Source organism: Felis catus, chromosome A1 (genome assembly GCF_018350175.1).
Source record: "Felis catus isolate Fca126 chromosome A1, F.catus_Fca126_mat1.0, whole genome shotgun sequence".
Taxonomy (NCBI): domain Eukaryota; kingdom Metazoa; phylum Chordata; class Mammalia; order Carnivora; family Felidae; genus Felis; species Felis catus.
This window is the reverse complement of record NC_058368.1, coordinates 151,390,897-151,411,787: the sequence shown is the minus strand read 5'-3', so window position 1 is coordinate 151,411,787 and position 20,891 is coordinate 151,390,897. Positions and strand designations below refer to the sequence as shown.

General features: G+C 36.4%; 1 long non-coding RNA gene across 1 annotated transcript in view; it reads right to left on the bottom strand.

Moving 5' to 3' along the window:
- LOC111561691 overlaps positions 1 to 20,891 on the bottom strand; it is a 233,008-nt gene that overhangs the window by 184,833 nt on the left and 27,284 nt on the right. Inside the window, exon 4 of the long non-coding RNA XR_002744360.2 lies at positions 8,637 to 8,737. This is a non-coding gene — a long non-coding RNA (uncharacterized LOC111561691). The remainder of the gene's footprint in view (positions 1 to 8,636; positions 8,738 to 20,891) is intronic.

The following is a 20,891-nucleotide window of genomic DNA, read 5'->3' as shown; positions in this document are numbered from 1 at the left end:
ACCGACTGAGCCACCCAGACGCCCAGATACCTTCCGTTGTTTTAAACATTCAATGAGCATGTGAAGCGTAAGACGAGGGGACTGTACTGCACAAAAAGCTATGGACTGGTATAGACACTTGAGTACTGTTTATCTCAAAAAGCCTTCTCCCTGTAACGTCAGATTTTACTTAAGAGCTATCCAGCATTTTTCATATATCCAGAAAAGAAAATCCACATCATGTGAGTTCATGGCTTCACTAACAGATGCTTATTTTCTGTGAAAGAAACAGTTTCACTTAATGCTGCTCCATCTTCCATCACCACAAAAACTTCCTAAAGCAACCATTAGGTTTAACTGTTAACCCAAACCCAGGCCTTTCTCTAGTATCTCTTTTCTGTTGGCCTTACTCACATCCTCACATATCTTCCCCTCCATCCAACCAACATTTACCTCCTTTTTTAAAGAGTTTACTTTTGTGTTTTTCTACACCGAGAACCCAAACCCACAAACTGACAACTGGAACAAAGAACTCACTTTCCTTAACACCATTGTATGAATAAAACTTGCTTATTTTACTTTTATTTAAATGTGTTATGTGTGTCTTTTGTCCTACAGTTGCACAGCACAGGAGTGCCCACCTGCCCTCCTCTCCCAGAAAGGGAAGGTGGCAATGTTTTCTTAAGTTATCCATAAATACTGAAGCAAGAGAACACATCAAAAGCTAGGCACCCTGGGGATTGCTTACTCTGTTCTACATAGAATTCAGCTGAGTTAACTTTAAAACATTCCTTTTCATTTAAGTACTCCCTTAAAACAGCATAAAGGATAGAGCACTATATAAGCTGCTTACAATTTCTACTGCACATTTTATCAGGAAAGCTATCTATCCCAGATTTCTTCTCTTCAGAAAAATTTTAATGATCCGAGGTCACACCTCTTAAAAAGAATGAGGTCTAGTTTTACATAAGAAGGTCCAACTTGTAGGGCTTTATTTTCTTTTTATGCTCAGACCTCACAAACCGAGGACCACAGCCTTCAAATAGCATTCCTTGTTAAAATTGAACTTAGAAAAGAAGGTTATTCTACCTCAGAATTTTAAATAAAGCTTCTACAACAAAGTTCAATGTTCCAAAGCTTTAAATAAATCTGAATTAAAGCAGCACTCCAACACTGAAGTGTTTAAAACAGGTTGCTAATCCCCTTACTTTTGAAACATGGCTGGGGGAGAGCAGTGTAGACCTAGGATTGCTTCTTAAAGTGGGGACCTCAGAACACCTGCATCACAATCACCTGCAGTGTTTACTGAAAACAGAATCCTGGGCCTGACCCTCCTCAACTAAAGGAGAATCTCTGTGGATGGGCCCCAAACCTGCATCCCTGACACATTTCCCAGGTGATTCACGCACACACTGAACTCTGAGAACCACTGTGGGGACACATCAATGTTGCCAAAGAAGTCCAGCGGGCACCAACTCTTAACCCGCTGAATTCTTCCATTTCAGGAGACTTAGTGCTTTTAAGTTGAACCTCACGACCACCATCATGTCGAGGCCAGGATTATGCTAGGAAGATTAAGGTCTTTCCGGATATTCAGAACTTTTGTCTCCCTGCTGTCAGCAACTAAGGAAGCTGGCAAACGCTGGTCTCTCACAGTAACATTTAGTGCCGGTCAACACACCGTATGGGCTAACATCTGAGCCCAGAAATAGGAAAGGCGAGTATAAATAGATTTGAATTGGGGTTGGACAAGGATTTGGCAGGCAAAAAATGACTGTGTGTTGATGGGGTGGGAAAGGATAGCTGCCAATTCAGGGATCCGTGGTCGAGGAGCTTCCTGACCCCCGTCCACCCCAGAAGTTCCTGTGAGCTCTCTGGACTGCAAGCCTTTGGCTATAATTAGGGGGGGGGGTGCTGCTTTCTCTGGCTGCTTCCATATGCATGTTAGTTGTGTTTGGCATTCAGCAGCAGTGTTTGAAGAGTGTCTGGCCCCCACCAGCATTTAGTTGAGCCAGTCAGTGGAAAAAATGACAATGGGATCTGGCATAGAATTCAGGTGTTAAAATACCTTTATTAAAATAGAGGAAATAGCACCTATTAGGAAGTGACCCCGAGCTACCAAATTTTATTAGACTGGGAGGAGGTGTTTTTCCCTCCTTTAAAGCATACTGTAAATTCCCTTATGTCTTTCATGGTATTTAACTACAGAAATGGGTGCATTCAGTAATTTCAGATTTTCAATGCTATATTTATTGCAACTCACTTTGTGTAGTATCGGGGAATACCGAGCTGAGACTTGGCACGTTTCAATAAAACTTTCTGTACATATTTAGCTAAAAAAGAAAATCTGATGGGGTAGGAGAGAGAGTCAACACTATTGGCAGTTTCCCATTAGCAGTGCAGGAGGTAAAAGTCAAAAATAAAGCCTGTGGAGTAAGTCGGAACATGGCATCCAAGCTTAAAAGAAATGCCATTTCTCTTTTTCATCCTGAGGTGGGAGAAGAGGCTTGACAGAAATGAGTGAAACCTCACTCCATAATGTTCGTCTGAAGCCAGCCCGCCAGCCTGATGTCAGCAGTGAGTAGGCTGAGCTGTGGATGAAGCGGGCCATGTCTGCCCTCCACAACTCAACAAAACCGCTTTAAAGTCAGCACGAAGTGCTGCCTCTCCCCTCTCTCAATGAAAAGCATACTTCTTGATTAAAAATGCATGTTTCTACTTTATGCCAAAACAAGAGAGTATTATTTCCAGGATGATCATAGAAACCAAGTTAAATGTGTTTCTTATTTCAAGAGATAAAAAAGCATCGCAACTGGGTGAAGAAACAGGGCTGGATGTTGGTTTAATGTAGCACTACTATGCACGTAATTTATTTTGAAACTCAGTGATATACGAAATCTTCAGCATTTTTGACAGAATGAGATTACACACCCATCCCCCCTCCATGCATTAAAGAAGGAAAACCTTGGCTTCGCCTGCCAATGTTATAGATAATATATATGTGTGTCTGCATTGTAATACCCCTCCCCTTATTTCCACTTTCAGAGACAGTACTTCCTGAGATAATTTAATTCATAAAGGGTTCCCATAGGAGTAAGGTGGATGGTCAGGAAGACATATTGAAGATAATTTGTAGCCCTGTTGGACAACTTCTCAAGTCAGTTTGATTCTTCCTTGTCAGTCAGGAGACTCAAGACAGTTCAAATGTGGATGGGAGACACAATGTGTAAGGGATCCAACCTTCTTTCCCAGAGGGTAAACTGTTTTACAGGCCATCAGGCTCAAGGGGACTGTCTACATATAGAGGGAGGCTTCTTCCAGGCTTGAGAAGAAAGAGACTACAGTCTGTCCCTGAAAACTAAGTTACTAGATAACATTTCCCACATCTTGCCTTCTCAAGCATAACACAGAGATTATGGGTGAATGATGCGGTGGGCAAAAGAGAGGAGATATGAAAAGAGACTAAAAATATATATAAAGAAGATTTATGGTACACAATAGAATAGGGAAACTCCTACATTTTGGCTACTTGTTTACTCTAGAACATTATTAAAGATGACGTATCAACGGGGTTGCCCGGGTGACTCAGTTAAGCGTCCAACTTTGGCTCAGGTCATGATCTCACAGTTTGTGGGTTCAAGCCCCGCGTGGGACTCTGAGCTGACAGCCTAGACCCTGGACCCTGCTTCAGACTCCGTGTCTCCCTCTCTCTCTGCCCCTCCGCTGCTCGCACTCTGTCTCCCTCTCTCTCTCTCTCTCTCTCTCAAAAATAAATATTAAAAATTTTTTTTTTAAAGATGACTATCAACTTGATATTCTCAACCTTAAGAATCTTTTTCAGAATAAATTCATCTATTAACACAAATATGACCATATTCCTTTGGATGTTTTCTCTTTTACATGACTTAATAGCTTTTTTAATCAACTCACATAATTTGAAGCTTACTCATCTGTCATTCTTCAAACCAGAAGCTCTCACCAGCAGATATCTTTTGTTTTTACTAGTCCGGTTAACCTAGACCCAAGAGGAATCTCTTAAGTCATTAAGGTTTAACTTTGTTTAATTTAGGCTTAGCATTAAAATACATGTCATAGCAGAAAAATCTCTTGAAAATTATTAATCTATGAATAATATTCAGAATAAATATTTATTAGTCAGAATACTTGATTAGACAGCATAATGCATAGCACCACCATTCCACATGATAAATTTTTCTGTGATAATGTACTAAAAAGACAGATGGTAATATTAAAATGTGTATCAAGAATAGCTAAATTGTAAAATTATGTGAAGGGCCATTAATATGTAAAACCTTATAAATAGGGAATTAATTAATTAATTTAGTATCTACTATATGCCTGGTAATATATAAAGTACTAAAAGGCATCCAGGAAACAAATGGCATTGATTGCTTCTTTCCTTGAGAGATTTATAACACAGATCTGATATTCACATGAGGGACTAGAGAAAAACACTACAGAATATACACTTAGGAGAATGAAACACAATACCTAAGCAGTATAAACGACAGTATCAGCAGGTAGAGACACTGATCCAGGAAGGAGGGGAAAAACAGTTGTTTCATTGTTTCAAAACTAGCAACATTCTTGTTTTCAAATCAGCAATACCTATAAATCCTGAGACTTCACAAATGGTATCTAAAGGGATGCCTACCATGCCAATATGTCTTGAAACTTTGCACAGCTCACTTTTTAGTTCAATTTCAGTGCAGAACTAGAAGGCTTATGGCATTATATAAAAACGGTCTTGAAAGTTTCACGTCCTGAAACATCACAGATATAAAAACCTCACGCTTCTTCCTCCCAACACAGCCAACCTCTTTCTCAGGTTGAGTACCCTGGGCATGGAAAATTGCTAGACTATTGGTTTGGAGTATTGCTGGGACTGGTGCTGTGCTACCACTACTACTACCCAGGCATAATTGGCACTGCTAGCTCTTTAGTTATTGTTACAGCTGCTAGGGGTCTTTTAATAGGTTATTTAGCAAAAAGAAAAGGGGACAATTGACCCTGGGTGGTTCTCAAATGGTGCTATTACTGGTTTGTTTTCACAGATTGGCAGTACCCTACAACAGGCAATGTTCAAGAAATAAAATTACAGTTGTATTAACAGCTTCAAATTAGGGGTATTTTTTCAAATCATTGTGTGGGGTTTTAGTGGTGCAAGAAGGAGTGGTTTTAATTGGGCCTTCTTCCTTAGATGGCTTGAGAAAATCTCTTCAGCCCAGTAACAGAAGGAAGGGGGAGCCAGGACAAGAGCCACAAGGACAAGAGCCACATTATCACTTGATGAAACTGCTGGTCAGGATGTGACAAAATATTTTTATAATTTATTCAAAGGATTAAAATGCTAGGAACGGGTCCTTTGCAGTAGGACATGTTATGAGGTTGACAGATCCCAAGTGGGGGGAGAAACTTCAGAAGCTGCATCGCCCCAGGTTCCCGCATAATAAAATGATCTTCTGAAAAGTTGACTAGCATATTTTGGCTGTGAGCACCAGAAAATACCACAAACAAAATATTTGTATAGCTTATAAAACACTCAAGCTGAATATTAAAAGCATCTGTTTTCAAGGAATATAATTATAAAGTACTTCAAGTGAATCAGGAGGCAGGATTCACAAAACATTAAACATGTCGTAAACAAGCCATTTGACTCATCCAAATACTATGGGTAAGAGATGGACTGCTGATTTACAAAGGAAGACCTTCATTGAAGATTCTGAATCAGAAATCATGACAGCAAGGGTCAAATGCTTCCTGATGTCGTTCTGGGATGAATAATTCTGGGCCATTTACCGAAGCATTTTAATAGTCTTTTCTTTTTTTTTTTTAAAGAAAAATGTGGACAAAGGTAGCCTTAATATTTTACCTTTCGAGAAACATGTAATCTGGCCAACTCATGCAGTCAAGAGCACTATGGCAGAGTATGTGCTGATAGTGAACATTAGAATGAATTATACACCCATGAGCTGTAGGCACACTTTATCTGTAAAAGGGCATCAACTGTCATTCAGGAGTGTAAAATTTAAATGTGCTAATACACAAACTACTTCTTGTGTTTTTATTTGGGCATATTAAGAACGGGAAGCTTCACGGTGGACATTACAAAGTCAAATGTAATTCATAATGGTACTGCTGTTTTGTAAAAAGAGAGCAGACAGAATCTACTTTCTAAGATTAAATTGAAACTTCCTTCCCCAAATGTTAAGCTAAAATTATGGGCAAAATTCTTTTCTCACATTTGCATCATGGGACTTAAGCCTGTTATTCTTTCCTCCTACAAGACAGGCTCCTGGGAGTCCTGCATACTTATCAGGAGCAAAATATTGGATTTGACATCTGCAATATACATCTTTGTTGAATGTTGTCCCAAATCAAAATGAAAGCCTGTTTTACATTGTTCTCCTGAGGTCTCAGGAAAGAGTTTGTCTTTTTACAGTCTCAAAAATGATATGAATTTTCAGAATGATAGTCTCTGAAAGCATTAATCCAGTAGGAATATGTCAATTAAGATCACTTTACCCCACGTACCCATGCATAAACTCTGTATTACTTACAGGAAAAGATTGTAGAAGGAGGAAAAAGAAGATGGGAAAATTGAGGAAGAACAAAACATTGTGAAAAGAGGAGGTCACTAGGTGTAAAAACCGGGTGCTTCGAAAAGCAATGGGATTCTGAGGTCAGCACATCCTGATGTGCTCATCAGAAAGTTCACAGGGAGCAGTTGCTAAAATGGTAATACTCTGAAACAAGTATTGAAGGTTTATGTCCCCTTTTATAAAACTCTCACTCTCCTTTTTTGCTCATTTAATGTGCTTTATTTGACTGCTGATTGGAGTATTCGACCCTGACAGTTCTCTTCACAGACCAAATGTTAAGGCTGAGAACCTTTAGCAAGCCACACAAGCACCAGCCTGGGGACCCAATGACATCTTTGAACTGTGGCTCTTTCCTCAAGCTTGATTAGAGATTTTATCCTCACTGCCAAAGGGAATGGGAACCTTTAATGAGAAATGGTGTTTTGTGCAGGAGCCATTGATACAGGAGAGAGAGGGACTCTACAAATTAGAGGCTAGCATGGCTGAAAAATAGGGCTGAAAAATCACTTTAAAGAATTGTACCATTATAAATCACCATATAATTAGGCATGCAATATATAAAAGGAGCATAAAGCATATGGAGAACAATCTTTGTAGATATTGTTAATATGAATCTTAAATGCCACCATAAATGTTTTGCTACCTCAAATTCATAGTGCTATAAGAGTTTGAATCAATGAAAATTCTACCATTTGGAAAGGGAAAATATATATTATCACATCTCATGGTATTTGATGTTCTTTTCACTATAAGAACACTTTTTTTTGGTTTTGATATGCAAGATTTCAGAAATGATGTATTTCCACTGGTGCTATTTTACTTGTGCTATTTCTTGTTGTTATTAATTTAGAGAGTAACTGAAAAATGACTTTTTTTTTAAAGAAGAAGTACAAATGCTTTCTGTAAATCACTACCCTCTGAACTCAGGTAAGCCATTAAACATGAATTTACCTGGTTTGATTCCATTTTTTCCTCTGGAGGAACAGTAAGCTTATAATTAAAAATCTGAACTAGAGATCCAAAAGCTCAACTAATATGGTGACTATTACTTAGAAAATCAATTAATAAATTGTTGATGGGATTAGCTGTTAAGTTCAAATTTTTCAGTAAAGGAGACCCATTATATTATTCCATAGGTCTCCATGAAGTTAGTATAAATTTTTCTCTATGTCTCTTGGATATAATTAGATGAATTTTCTGTGTATGTTGTGATATTTAAGTCACATTCACAATTTCCAAAGAGAGCCTCAAATCGCTCAGGGGAAGAAGCATACCTGGGTTCTAAAGCTTTCTTTTAACGGTTGCTAATACATAAGATGAACTTAGAACCACATTATTTTTATCTGTCAGGATTTCAGTGCTTTGATCCATTCAGGAAAACAGAGTTCAAAGTTTTGTACAAGCTCAGGCATAGATTATATGCCCTGCAACATGACAAACCCAGCAGGAAACGGTCATGAGATGCTATGGCTCCTTCTCAGCTGGGCCATTATTCTAGCAAACTGATTACCCCACCACTGCATGGAAGGCGAATTTGAACTGTGATTTCTATCAGTGCTCTAGTTGTCCTCTTTTCTCTTTCCAATGGTTTAGCCATTGCATGTAAAGTACTACTGAGACACTCTGCCCTTTACTTTTCTTCCGAGTTGTTTTCTCTTCGTTCAGAAAGCACAGATATGGTCCAAAATACTAGATGTCACTAGTATGTAACTAGATGTAAACTACATCTATTCATGCAAGTTGTAGTTACTCATGCAAGCTGAATATTTTTAAGACAAGGAAACTATTGTTTTTAAAAAGATCTCTATTTTAATACAACCCACCACTGGTGCTACAAAAATGTTTGTTTTAAATATTTTAAATATTTAACAGTTACCAGTTGCAGTACAAAGTAAGGTTTAGAAATAAAAAATATAGACTTTATGAACCAACATAATTAATTTTAACTTTTAATTATAGTCCAACGTGGGAGTCCCATGAAGCTGTAATTCAACAGTTCACAACATTTTCTATGCCTGACCCTGATCACTTTACCTGTCATCAGCACGAAGCTCAGGATTCTGCAGGCTGTTGGCTTGTCACCCAGCATAAGAGCCAACTCATCCAGCTTTGTGTTGTATGCAGATTTCATCAGCCTTACATCAACATTTTTTATATAAAAGGGAGAGGAAAAAAATAGCCAATTGATTTCTGTGCATATATGGGTGTACATACCCTTACAAATATACACATGCATCTTGAGAACCACTCTATTTTTTAAAGTATTTTTGAGCCAGTTGCTAAGGGAGAGGGGTAAGTTTTTATGTTCCTTCTTTCGCTTTTAAAAATATTTAACCTTTGTTATTGCAACACAGTATAATAGATTTTCTTTTTTAAATTAAAATGTCAAAACGAAGGGCGCCTGGGTGGCTCAGTCATTGAAGCATCTGACTTCGGCTCAGGTCATGATCTCACGGTTCGTAGGGTCGAGCCCTGCGTCGGGCTCTGTGCTGACAGCTCAGAGCCTGAAGCCTGCTTTGGATTCTGTGTCCCCATTTCCCATTACCCCTCCCCTGCTTGCACTCTGTCTCTAGCTCTCAAAAATAGATAAATGTTAAAAAAAAAATTTTTTAAACGTTAAAATGAGAGTTCCTCTCTGAGCCTCCATTTCAGACAAACAATAACTTATCCCAATTACAGCAACCTTGTTTCCTTGCTTATTTGTTTTTGGACCTGAGGCACATAGAATTTAGGTTAAGCATAATAGTTCATAATGCACCACCATCATTCATTTATGCATGGCCCTTCTACATTTTTATTGCACACTTATTTATTTATTACATAATGAAATCTATGGACTCTTTCTTCAAGCCAAGAAATCAAATATTAGCAAATAGGTACATCTGTTGGGATGCTCATCCTCCTCCCCTGCCCCAGAGTATCCTCTTCTCAGAAATCACCCTGGTCTGGGATTGCATCTTACTCATCTGCATACTCTATCATACATGTATGTTTGCCTGCACAACAGACACTTCACTTTTACTTAGCTTTGGACTTTATAAACAGGACTCACCCTGTCCACATCTTTAGAGACTTGTTTTACACTCAAGATTATGTTTTTAACGTTTTCCTGTGCTACTGTGTGTAGTTGTAGACCACATTAATATTTCCTGCTGTATAATATCCTATTATGTGACTGTATCATGTATTTTACTTATTCTTTCCCTAAACGTTATTGGGAGGTGTGGGGGGATTTTTCTTTTCATTTGGTTTTGCTGTTATGACACTTCACTATAAATATTCAAACGTGTGTAAGTCAAATACCTGGGTCATAAGATAAATACATATTAAATCTTACAAGATAAGGCCAAACTGTTTTCTCATTTGTTGACGCCTATTTTTTTTTAATTTTTTTAAAGTTCATCTTTGAGAGACCGAGAGAGAGGGACAGAGCACAAGTGGGACAGGGGCAGAGAGAGACAGGCAGACCGACAGACATTATCAGAAGTAGGCTCCAGGCTCTGAGCTATTAGCACAAAACCCAAAGTGGGACTTGAACTCATGAGCTGTGAGATCATGCCCTGAGCTGTGGTCAGGCACTTAACCGACTGAACCACCCAGCCACCCACACACCTATTTTTTTAAATTATAGCTAGCATACAGTTAACATTTAAGTGGAAATGTGAATAGATAATATATGAATATGTAAGTTGAATAAATAATGAATCAATACAACATTCTCAAAATAAATAAAGAGATATATAATGAAAGATGAGTTTTCTCCTATTCCTCTCCTTTAGTTTTTCATGACCGTTCTCCAGAAACAAGGTTTGTTACAATCTTAAATACACTATTCTTTTAAAATGATCAATGCCAAAAATTATTGTTTGAGCACAAACTTGATTTTTGAAATATCCAAGAGATATTTAGGGCCAATTTTAGGAAAGTAAGAAATAAAATTTCAAATCAAAATAATCTAGGTCTAAAATATAATGGTTCAATGTGATAAAAAGTATCTATGGGAAAGTTACAGCTGACATCATATTACTGGTAAAACACTAAATGTTTTCCGCTAAAGATGTAGAACAAGGAAAAAATGTCTACTCTTAAAACTTCCACACTAGAGAGACCTTAGCCTATAATAAGATGAAATGGTTGGAGTGGGGTTGGTGGGGAATGAAAACAGGAAAGGAAGAAGTAAGACTATCACTATTTACAGATGGCATGAATATTTATATAGATAATCCTAAACAGTCAACTGGGAAAAAAGTTCTGGAACTACCAAGTGAATTTAGCAAGTCTCAGAATAAAAGATATACACTATAGATACACACTACGTATATTATGTAGAAGTAAAAGATATATATATATATTATGTAGAGATGTAATTGATATATATATATATATATATATATATATATATATATATATGCAAACAACTGGAAAATTAGTTACCAAACAGTTCTATTTACAATAGCATAAAATATTTAGAATTTAACTTCACCATAGATGTACAAAATCTGTATCCTGAAAACTATAAAATGTTGCTAAGAGAAATTAAAGAAGACACAAACAAGGTGTGACATATCAATAGAATATGATAAAAAATATGAAAATCAATTAAAATATCAATATTTTAATGTGCAACTGCCCCAAAGTTAATTTATAAATTTAACCATATCCCAATCATAACTGCAGAAGTCTTTTCATATTAATTTACATAAGTTTGATTTTTATTTTATATAAATTTGATTTTAATATCTATATAAAAATACAAATAGCCAAAACAAGTTGAAAATGAAGGATGAAACCAGAGGATTTACATCCCATAATTCTTAAACCCACCAAAAGCTATACTAATAAAATGGTGTAGTGTTGGCATAGGGATGTACAAGTAAATTGATGAAACAGAAGAGAGTCCTAAAGTAAACACAATTTTATAAAGATTTTTCAACAAAGTTACCAAAGCAATCCAATGGGGGAAAGGAAAAAAAAAATTAACAAATAATGGCAAAATTTGGTATCCATATGGAAAAACAATGAGCCTTAACTCCTACCTCACATCATACATGTAGTTATTTTGAAATGTATCATAGATTTAAATGAAAAAGCTAAAATTATAAAGCTCTTTAAAAAAACATAGGAGAATATCTTTGTAACTTGAGTGGTTAAGAAAAGATTTCTTAGAAAGGACACAAAAAGCAACAACCATAAAAGACAAATTTATAAATTAGTGTTCATCAAAATTAAAAACATCTGCTCATCAAAAAACACAATTAAGAAATTGAATAAGCAACCACAAGCTAAAAGAAAATACTCACCATATATATATATATATATATATATATATATATATATATATATATATATATATAAAACAAAAGGTTTGTATCCAGAATATACAATGAGCTCCCTACAATCACTCAATAATTAAAAGACAAACAACCCAAGTTTACCATGGAGGCAAAATACTGGGAGGAACACTTCACAAAGAATGTTATACAAATGACCAATATACACATGAAAAGGCATCATCAAGAAGATGCAAAGTAAAACTACAAGTGAGTGGCTAAAATTAGCAAGACTGACCATGTCAAGCACTGATGTGGAGGTGGAGAAACTGGCACCACACACTGCTGGCACACAGGTAGAATTGTACAGCCACTTTGGAAAATGGTTTGACAGTTTCTTACAAAATTAAACAAACATCTAGCCTTTGGTCCAGCAATTTCAACTGCTAGGGATTTATCTGAGAGAAATGAGCACATATGTCAACAAAAAACTTGTAGAAAAATGTAGCCAAAACTAGAAACGGACTCCAGTGTGTAAGAGAAGAATGGATAAACACACTGTGCTACATTTATACAATCGAACACTATTCAGCAATAAAAACAAAAGAATTACTGATAACCACAATAGCATCAATGAATCTCACAGATATCATACTGAGAGAAAAACAATCACAAAACAGCATAGATTGTAAGATCCCATTTATACCCAAAAAATGGAATGGGGGGGAATTTCCCTATTCCTGGAGGTAATCAAGAATAGTCAAGGTGACCACTTGCAGGGGGCACCATGAGGTAAGTTAGTCTAAATGACCCCAACAGATCTTTCCAGCCTTGATCTTCTATAGTTATGTTCTTTTGAAAGTACTTCAGTTTCATAAACTTAGACAATACTAGAGGAATATATGTAATTGACCTGGCAGTAATTATTACTGTTATATTGACAAATGACTGAAATATGTTTTTGAAAAATCAGCAGGGTGCTGTTTTACAAAAAAAAGGGGGGGGGGTGCAAATGGTCAAGGATTAAAGGGTGTTGCCTAATAAACATGATGGTTTATATCTTATAATAGTAATGCTGACACATCCATTAGTTAGGTCAATCATATCTTAGTACAGGCAGAGAAGGAGGAATGTAATATCGCCTAGTACCTGCCAGGAAGAGCAAATTTGTCTGGCTTAGTAAAAGAGTTGCAAATCTTACTCTGCACACAATCTCCTGTGATATGTTCTTTTGAATGAAAGATACTGAATAAAATCTAGCCTCATGCAGGTGTGTCTAACTACAGACATATAGCTGGAAAAGGGAGGTGTATTTTCATAACAGTTTTAGATAGTTGAGCATGTTCTTTGATTCTATACCCAAACTCAACAAGTAGTCATTTCTTAAAGTTCAGTTGCAATGTGGAACCTTAAGCCATGCCAATGAACTTATTCTACTCGGTTTCATTAAAATTAATTGGTCTATGTTGCAATTTGAATGGATCTTTTAACCATAAATGATTTTCTAACATGATACATTTATGATTTGGAAAATCCTTGTCCAGTGAGATATGCACATATCTAAATTGATACACACACACACACACACACACACACACACACATTTTATTATACAAGATAAAAAAATCATGTCTTGTCTGTACAGGCAACACCATGTTCTAAATGATAGGATTAGAAGAACTACCTGGCAGCAAGTTTCTGTCACTCTAAGTGACATTCTGGGGCATTTAAGTAACCTGTCCTTGAAGAAGATAGTACTAAAAAAGATAACTGCAATATCTAAAGAAGTGTTTAATACCCATTATTATCAGTGCTGATGATATCAGAAAAGTTTAAGTATTAAGAAGCTTTTAGGTTCATGGTAGCAAATGGAAATTCTCCAAAATTCTCATTTTCACTTGAAAGCTCAAATTTTATCAGTGACAAAAATGCTGTTCTTGAATCGACAGTCATTTATTTATGAGAAATTATCTGCCAAAAACTGAAATCTAACTAATCATATTGTTTTTCAGTCATTCTTTCAAATAACAGTGGTGTTCCATTAACGTGCAACTCAAAGCACAAGTAATGTTTCCTCAAGACAATCATGATACTTGAGAATGTAGCAGAAATGCTTTATGTGTACCCATTTTGTCACACAAAACATTATAAACATATGTACACAAGAGTGGAGATACAATAAAATTAATAATTTAACTGCTTCATCAAGAGCACTATTGAAGAGATATTGATTTATTTTTCTTACAAGTACGTGGCAGTATATCTACAGTACTGACATCGTAATTTCGATTTGGTGCCACTGCCTTTCTGCTAAGATTGCAGCAGTTTTCCCACCATTGCTCAATGCAAATGTTTCATAGTGTTGACTATGAAAAAGGGAGTAACATCTATGAAAATAGCTTCAACTTTGCAGTAGAGCCTCAAGGAATCAGAGAGACTCTCTAGGAGCCAGAGACCACATGTTCAGAACTATGGGGATGAGGGGCGCTGAGATTCAATTAATTACATAACATCCAGCATACTGAAGAAACTATTATTTTAAAAAGCTACTAGTATATATCCAGTGTCTTAGGAAGGAGACAAAATGCCCAACCCCTCTCACCCTAGTTTGTTGTAGAAACCAATACTACAATTTTCCATTTTCTAAGTCAGTTAGAAGCAAAACAAATCTTCAAAATACACACACATATACATGTATACACATAATTGTATATATAAGAATATACACAATATAGATATATACACACATATACATGATAAGCAAAGAGCTTAAACTTTTGTCATCATGGTTTTGAATAATATAAAATATATTACAGTCTTGAACTCTGTACTTTAGTTCATTTTTCTGTTTAGTGAGATGGAGATACAGCTTTAGTCACTAAAACTAGTCAAGATCTGATTTCTTACTGCTCAAAGACTAGGTTTCCAACCATCCCAAACTCTGTAGCCTTATTGCCTAATGTACTACTGCTGTCATACCTAACATTGCTACACTATATTATTCAGGGAAGAAGGAACTCTGATATTTAACTCTTCAATCTCTTAAGTGCCTCATTTTGTGGGACAGATGCTAAGGGAAAGGAAAATTGACCAAGAAAAGATCTAAAAAGACGTAGTAATTAGCTGGAGACATCACTCCTCCCCCAAGACTAAAAAAACAAACACACCCAAAACCAAAAACAACAACAAAAAGAAACAACAACAACAACAACAACAACACACACACACACACACACACACACACATTCTTGCATGGGAAAAAAAAAAGTGCCCTTTTAAAATACTGTAACGGGCACCTGAGTGGAGCATTCGGTTAAACATCCAACTTGAACTCAGGTCGTGATCTTGCAGTTCATGAGTTTGAGCCCCACGTCAGGCTCTGTGCCGACAGCTCAGAGCCTGGAGCCTGCTTCAGATTCTATGTCTTCCTCGCTCTCTACCCCTCCCCCCACCTCTCAAAAATAAGCATTTAAAAAATAACATAACATAACATAAAATACTGTATAACAGAACTCTGCACTTTGTAGCTCACATCTGCCAGTCCATATAACATTCCTTCCCACACACATCCGTATTAGGTCAAATATGGATTTTGTACATGGATGAATAAAATAAAATATTTGTGAAAGAGCAAAATATCCGTCACATCCAGCCAGATATTATCAAATATCAAGCAGCTAACACTTAGATTCTTTAATGTTCACACTGTCAGTAACAGGACTCCTGTGAATTTAAACCAGGACTCTTATACATTCTTTTTATATTTGAGGAAATGTATATGAAAAAAAACCCACTGATATTATTATCTTCATTTTCCTATAACATCATTGGCTTCCTTCCATCCTCCTTCCTTTCTTCCTTCCACAAATACTTTTTGAGTACCTACAATGTGCCAGATACTGAATACTGCACTATCTCAAAGCATAGTAATATGCTTCAGTATGTTTGGCTTTTTTTAATCTATAGAAGTGATTACAGAATCTTTGAGAACCAATGCAAAAGAAACTGTACCTAGAATACACAATTATCTAAGACAGTAATAGCTTATTCCCTATAATTAGTTTTCCTCCAATCTCAGCTATCTTTTCTTCTATTGTGTCCCAACTTGCATGCTGATGACTGCTTGCTGTATTTTTTAGTATGTCCTGTAATGTAGTTATTTTTGGTGTTGATAATTTCCCGGCTTTTACTTTGACTTGATTCCACTCATTTAACAACATTGACTATTCACTTTGCAAACAGCCTACTCTTTCTCGCTTTGCTGTTTTTACTGCTGTCAATGAAATTTAGATTTTCTTATCTTCTTCCATATTTATAAACTATACATAAGTCTGGGATGACAGTTTATCATGACACTTAAGGAAAATCTTGGGCTCTGAAGTCACACTACCTAAGTTTTGAATTCCAACTCATTTATGTCCTAGCTTTGGTATCCTAAGCAAATTACCTAAATTCTAGAAGCCTCTGTTTTCTCAACCACAAAATGGGCTAGTGATAGTAAGTTCTTCAAAGATTGCTTTGAGACTAAATGAGATAATGTACACAAAACTCTTAGCATACTACCTCAGGAGTGCATACTAGGGGACCAACAAGTATTAGTCCAATGACATTAATATGATAGATTATATTCACCCTAAATTCATTTATCTTATTTGCTACAGCTTAATTAGAACACCTCCCATTTTCACTGAGGATGTTGCCTTAATACAAGGAATTAAAAGTAACTGTCACTCTTCCTTGGAATTTGAATACTCATTTGAAAGTTAAATAGCTATATTAAACAGTATATAACTAAAAATGCAGTAAGAGAGTTCCAAATGGCAAGTAACATGAGATTTCAAAGAAGGAAGAGATCACTACAGCCTGAATGGTCAAGGAAGGGATGAACTTAGCAAGAAAAGTAAAAATTAGTGGCCAGGACAACTAGAACCTTCATGGTAGAGTAAGCAACAAAAGTACATGACAAAAGCAGAAGAGAGCATGGCCTTTCCCAGAACATTCTTTGGCCTGATTTGCTTACTCTGCCTTTATGGGAGATCAGGTTAGAAAAGTACATTGAGGCACAATGGTGGAGAATTTGGGATGCCTAACTGAAGCATTTGAACATACAGAATAGCAGTCACTTTAATTTATTGATTTATTTGTGTATTTATAGACTAATCAATAAATACATATTGAATTCCCATTATGTGAAATTCTAAGTGCTAGAGAGGTAGCAGTGGAGAAAAAAAAAATCCCAGTCTTCATGGAATTTCTATTCCATCATTACACCTAAATGCCTACAGGGGTACAGTAGGGATAAATCATGGCATGGTGTTATGGTGAATTCTGTGTCAACCTGAGTGGGCCACAGGGTCCTTAGATATTTGGTCAAACATTATTCTGGGTGAGATTAACATTTGAATTCACTGCCTGAGTAAAGCAGATTGCCCTTCCTACTGTGAGTGAGCTTCATGCAGATGAAGGTTTGAATAGACCAAAAAGGCTGCCTGACTGCCTTAGAACAGGGACACTGGGTTTTTCCTGCATTGGGATTCAAACTGAAATATTGGCTTTCCTGGGTCTTCAGCTTGCTGACTGCAGATCTTAGGACTTAACAGCCTCCATAACTGTGTGAGCCATTTCCTTATAATAAATCTATAGAAATATATATACACACACATACAGAGAAACAAAACCTTAGGATGTATACATGTGTACACACACACACCCTATTGGTTCTGTTCTCTGGAGAATCCCAACTAATCCACGTGGGGCTGTGGGCAAACTCTAAAGTGCATGCCTTACTCCAGCTGATGGCTTCCATGTGAGAATGTGGCCCACTCTGCTAGATCATTTATCAAGAAAAGCCAGAAATCTGGGATTTTTACTATCTCAATTTTAAAGTACTGACAATAAAACTTAAAAAAAAAAAAAGGCACATCTCATCAGCTAAGCAAAAGCTTTCTAAAGATCATATGCATCCCAAGGCCCCCAGTTCCTTACCTCAACTTTAGACAATAAAGAGTCAATAGAGATTTTCTGAGCAGGATTGTTCTTATGTCAGTGCATGTTGAGAATTAGAAGACAGGCCTACTAAGGACCCAGAGACCAGTTAAGAGGTCCTGGCTACAATCAAAGTTCAAAAGATTTCAAGTCCAACATAATGTCATAATATTGAGACTAGAAAAAAAAGGAACACTTGAAGATGTGGAGCTAACAGACAAGGATAAAAAACGAAACTTGTCACTCCAAGACAAGGTTGACGATCAGGCCACTGGCAGAAATATTCCTTCTCTGACTGTGACAGCTACTTTTAAGTCTCTGATTTCATTTCCTTGACATAAAAAGGGAAAAGCTTGTTTTGCTAAGTACATATTTTGTGGTTGTTAAACCAACACTAATTAATTTATTAGGTATACTTCAAAACTCCAATGGCCTAAGAAGTAAGCTGACTGTTCACTCATATAATAGCCCTACGGGGTAGCTGCGTTCCCCACAAGGATTCAGAGATCTAGGCTTCCTTCCTTCTCTTGAAGCTACACTACATCATAGGATCTCTAAGTCGTTCCTTTGCTTTGGGTCAGTAGACAGTAAACAGCCTGGAGAATCCAGCAGGGAGTTTTTGATAGGCCTAGTCTGGTAGCACAGCACATCACATCTGCCCCCATTTTACCAATTAGGACTTAGCCACAAGGCCATACCCAAATGCAAGAGACAAAGACGAAACGAATTTGATGATGAACTGGTGAGGGTATCACACTAAAGGAAAAGGTATTTATTCTCCTTGAGCCTATTTTCTCAATGATAAAATGAAATGTTTGGATTTGGTACTTTCCAAGATTCCTTCCAGTTTATTACATTTTTTGTTATTTGAGTGGTTTATTAACCAGTAATGGAAGAAAATACAGTAGGAGCCAGAGTATTTCTACCCTTGGTCTATTAGAGGACACATATAGAATAAAGTCCTACCATTTCTTAAGATATCTTATAACATTGTTCTAACTGATGAAAAGGAATATTCAAATGAAATATTTCATGGCATTTTATTAGCAATTATTTTAACACTGATCACATACAGCAGATTGACATCACACAATATTTCCTTCCTGTATTTCTAGATAACCATAGATCTTTCTGTCGTAATGACGAGTATATACAAAAGGATAATGTACTTCTTTAGACTTTTACTTAATTAACACTGAATGGAATTATGCTTAGAATAAATAAAAGATGAACAGCTCTACTTTTCATTCTTATTCTCCCTTTTTCCTAACAAAAATAATTTATAATTTCAACTTTTCCTGCTGCTGCTCCAAAATCCTAGTTTTAAACCCAATCAAAAGATGCTAACATATTCCAAAGTGAGAGAATGCTTTGGATTCTGTACTACTCCTGTCTTCTTCATCTGTAAGAGATTTTAAGTCTTTTCTTTCCCAAGCTGCCAGTTACACTGAATTGTTCTGAAATGTGAATGAATTTTTTTGTGTAAATATGAGCTTCCATCGACTACAGCAACAATAAGAACTTCACACTTGTCATTTACTAAAACCTGCCTTTTGAGCCCTGTCAGTCATGGGCCTCTACATGTGTGTTTCTTGGTTGGAGCAGCGTTGTTTTATGGCAGCTTCTGTTTAGGAATTCATGTTGCTACTTGGCATTTATGTAGTTCAGCTGTTAGAGTAAAAGGAAAGAAAACATGCAGGGGCGAAGGTTTCAGGAGCTAAGAGGGAAATAAGAACGAGCTCTAGGTTATGAAATAACAATGCCAGCCATGTGGCAGCAGTAAACCACAGGCACACCCCCTCAGTTTAGGAAAGACAGTGTGACAGAGCAGACATAGGTCACACCCATCCTGTGGATCTAGGTGGCCGAGTGCTATTATGAAGGGCAAGTAGTGCCTGAAATATTAACAGTTACGTTCAACTTTCTAGCTTTTTCATTTCTTTACAAGACTGAGCTTGATTACAGTGTGCGCCACTGAGTTTAGATGTGCTTAAAGCAAAGACAAAGAGCGTCTGGAAAAGACAGGCAAACGGATGAAAAACTAAATACTCTGGTCCCTAACCAGGGTTGACAGAACTGTGCGTGATTCATAATGTGGGTTCAAATATGCCCAGAAGTTCAGATATTTATCCAACATTTATCTGCATAAAACCATATCCCTTGGGGCTCTTGCTTTTTAATGGGAAAATAATAAGAGTACGCTTTCTCTGGGGTTCCCAATGCTTTCAGCTTATTAGTCTCAAATCACTAGGAAACTTGAATTTAGAGATTTGAAGTTCAGGGAGCAAGCTTTTTCAGAACATGTAAACAAAGAGCAATGCAAATTAAATTTCACCCCTTTTCCAAATAACTCCAGGAAAGGTAATATAGGTTCTCAATCTTGTTTAACTGACATCTTCTATTTGTGCTTTCCAAGGAGACAATGTAGTTTCCTATGTGCTCTTTGGAAGATGTAGCTTATAAAGAAAGTGAAATAGGCAGAAGTAAAATAAAAAATGTATAGAACTTAACATATTTTTTTCAAAAGTAATTGCTTCCATTCTATAGGTGCTCCACATCTTTAAATAATTTGAGTCTTGCTTGTAATGCATCTTTTGGTTCATTGTAAGGTCCATACTGTAAAATATTTGTTTTATTAGTATTTTAATATTGATAAAGGAATATTTTCATAGCATCTTAGAAAACCTCTCTAAATCAACCAAATGCAAATGACTATGAATGACAAAATGATACCATCAGACTTTAAGATATAAGTACAACATAATATTTATAGCAGATTCTCACTCATTTCCAACTTTTTTGGGCACATACATATATTCTAACTTCATTTACGCTTACCCATTTTTTAGTTTAAAAAAAAACCCTTCAATCTAATAACTGAAATGGTATATCTACGATGGCAAAAATTATCCACACATTGTATGTATACTGTGTCCAACAGTAAGAATGCTTTGTATTTGTGCACAATGAGCAGTGTTCATACACTTAATATCTCTTCACTTATAATGGAAAAAAAATGACAGCCCAGGGTATA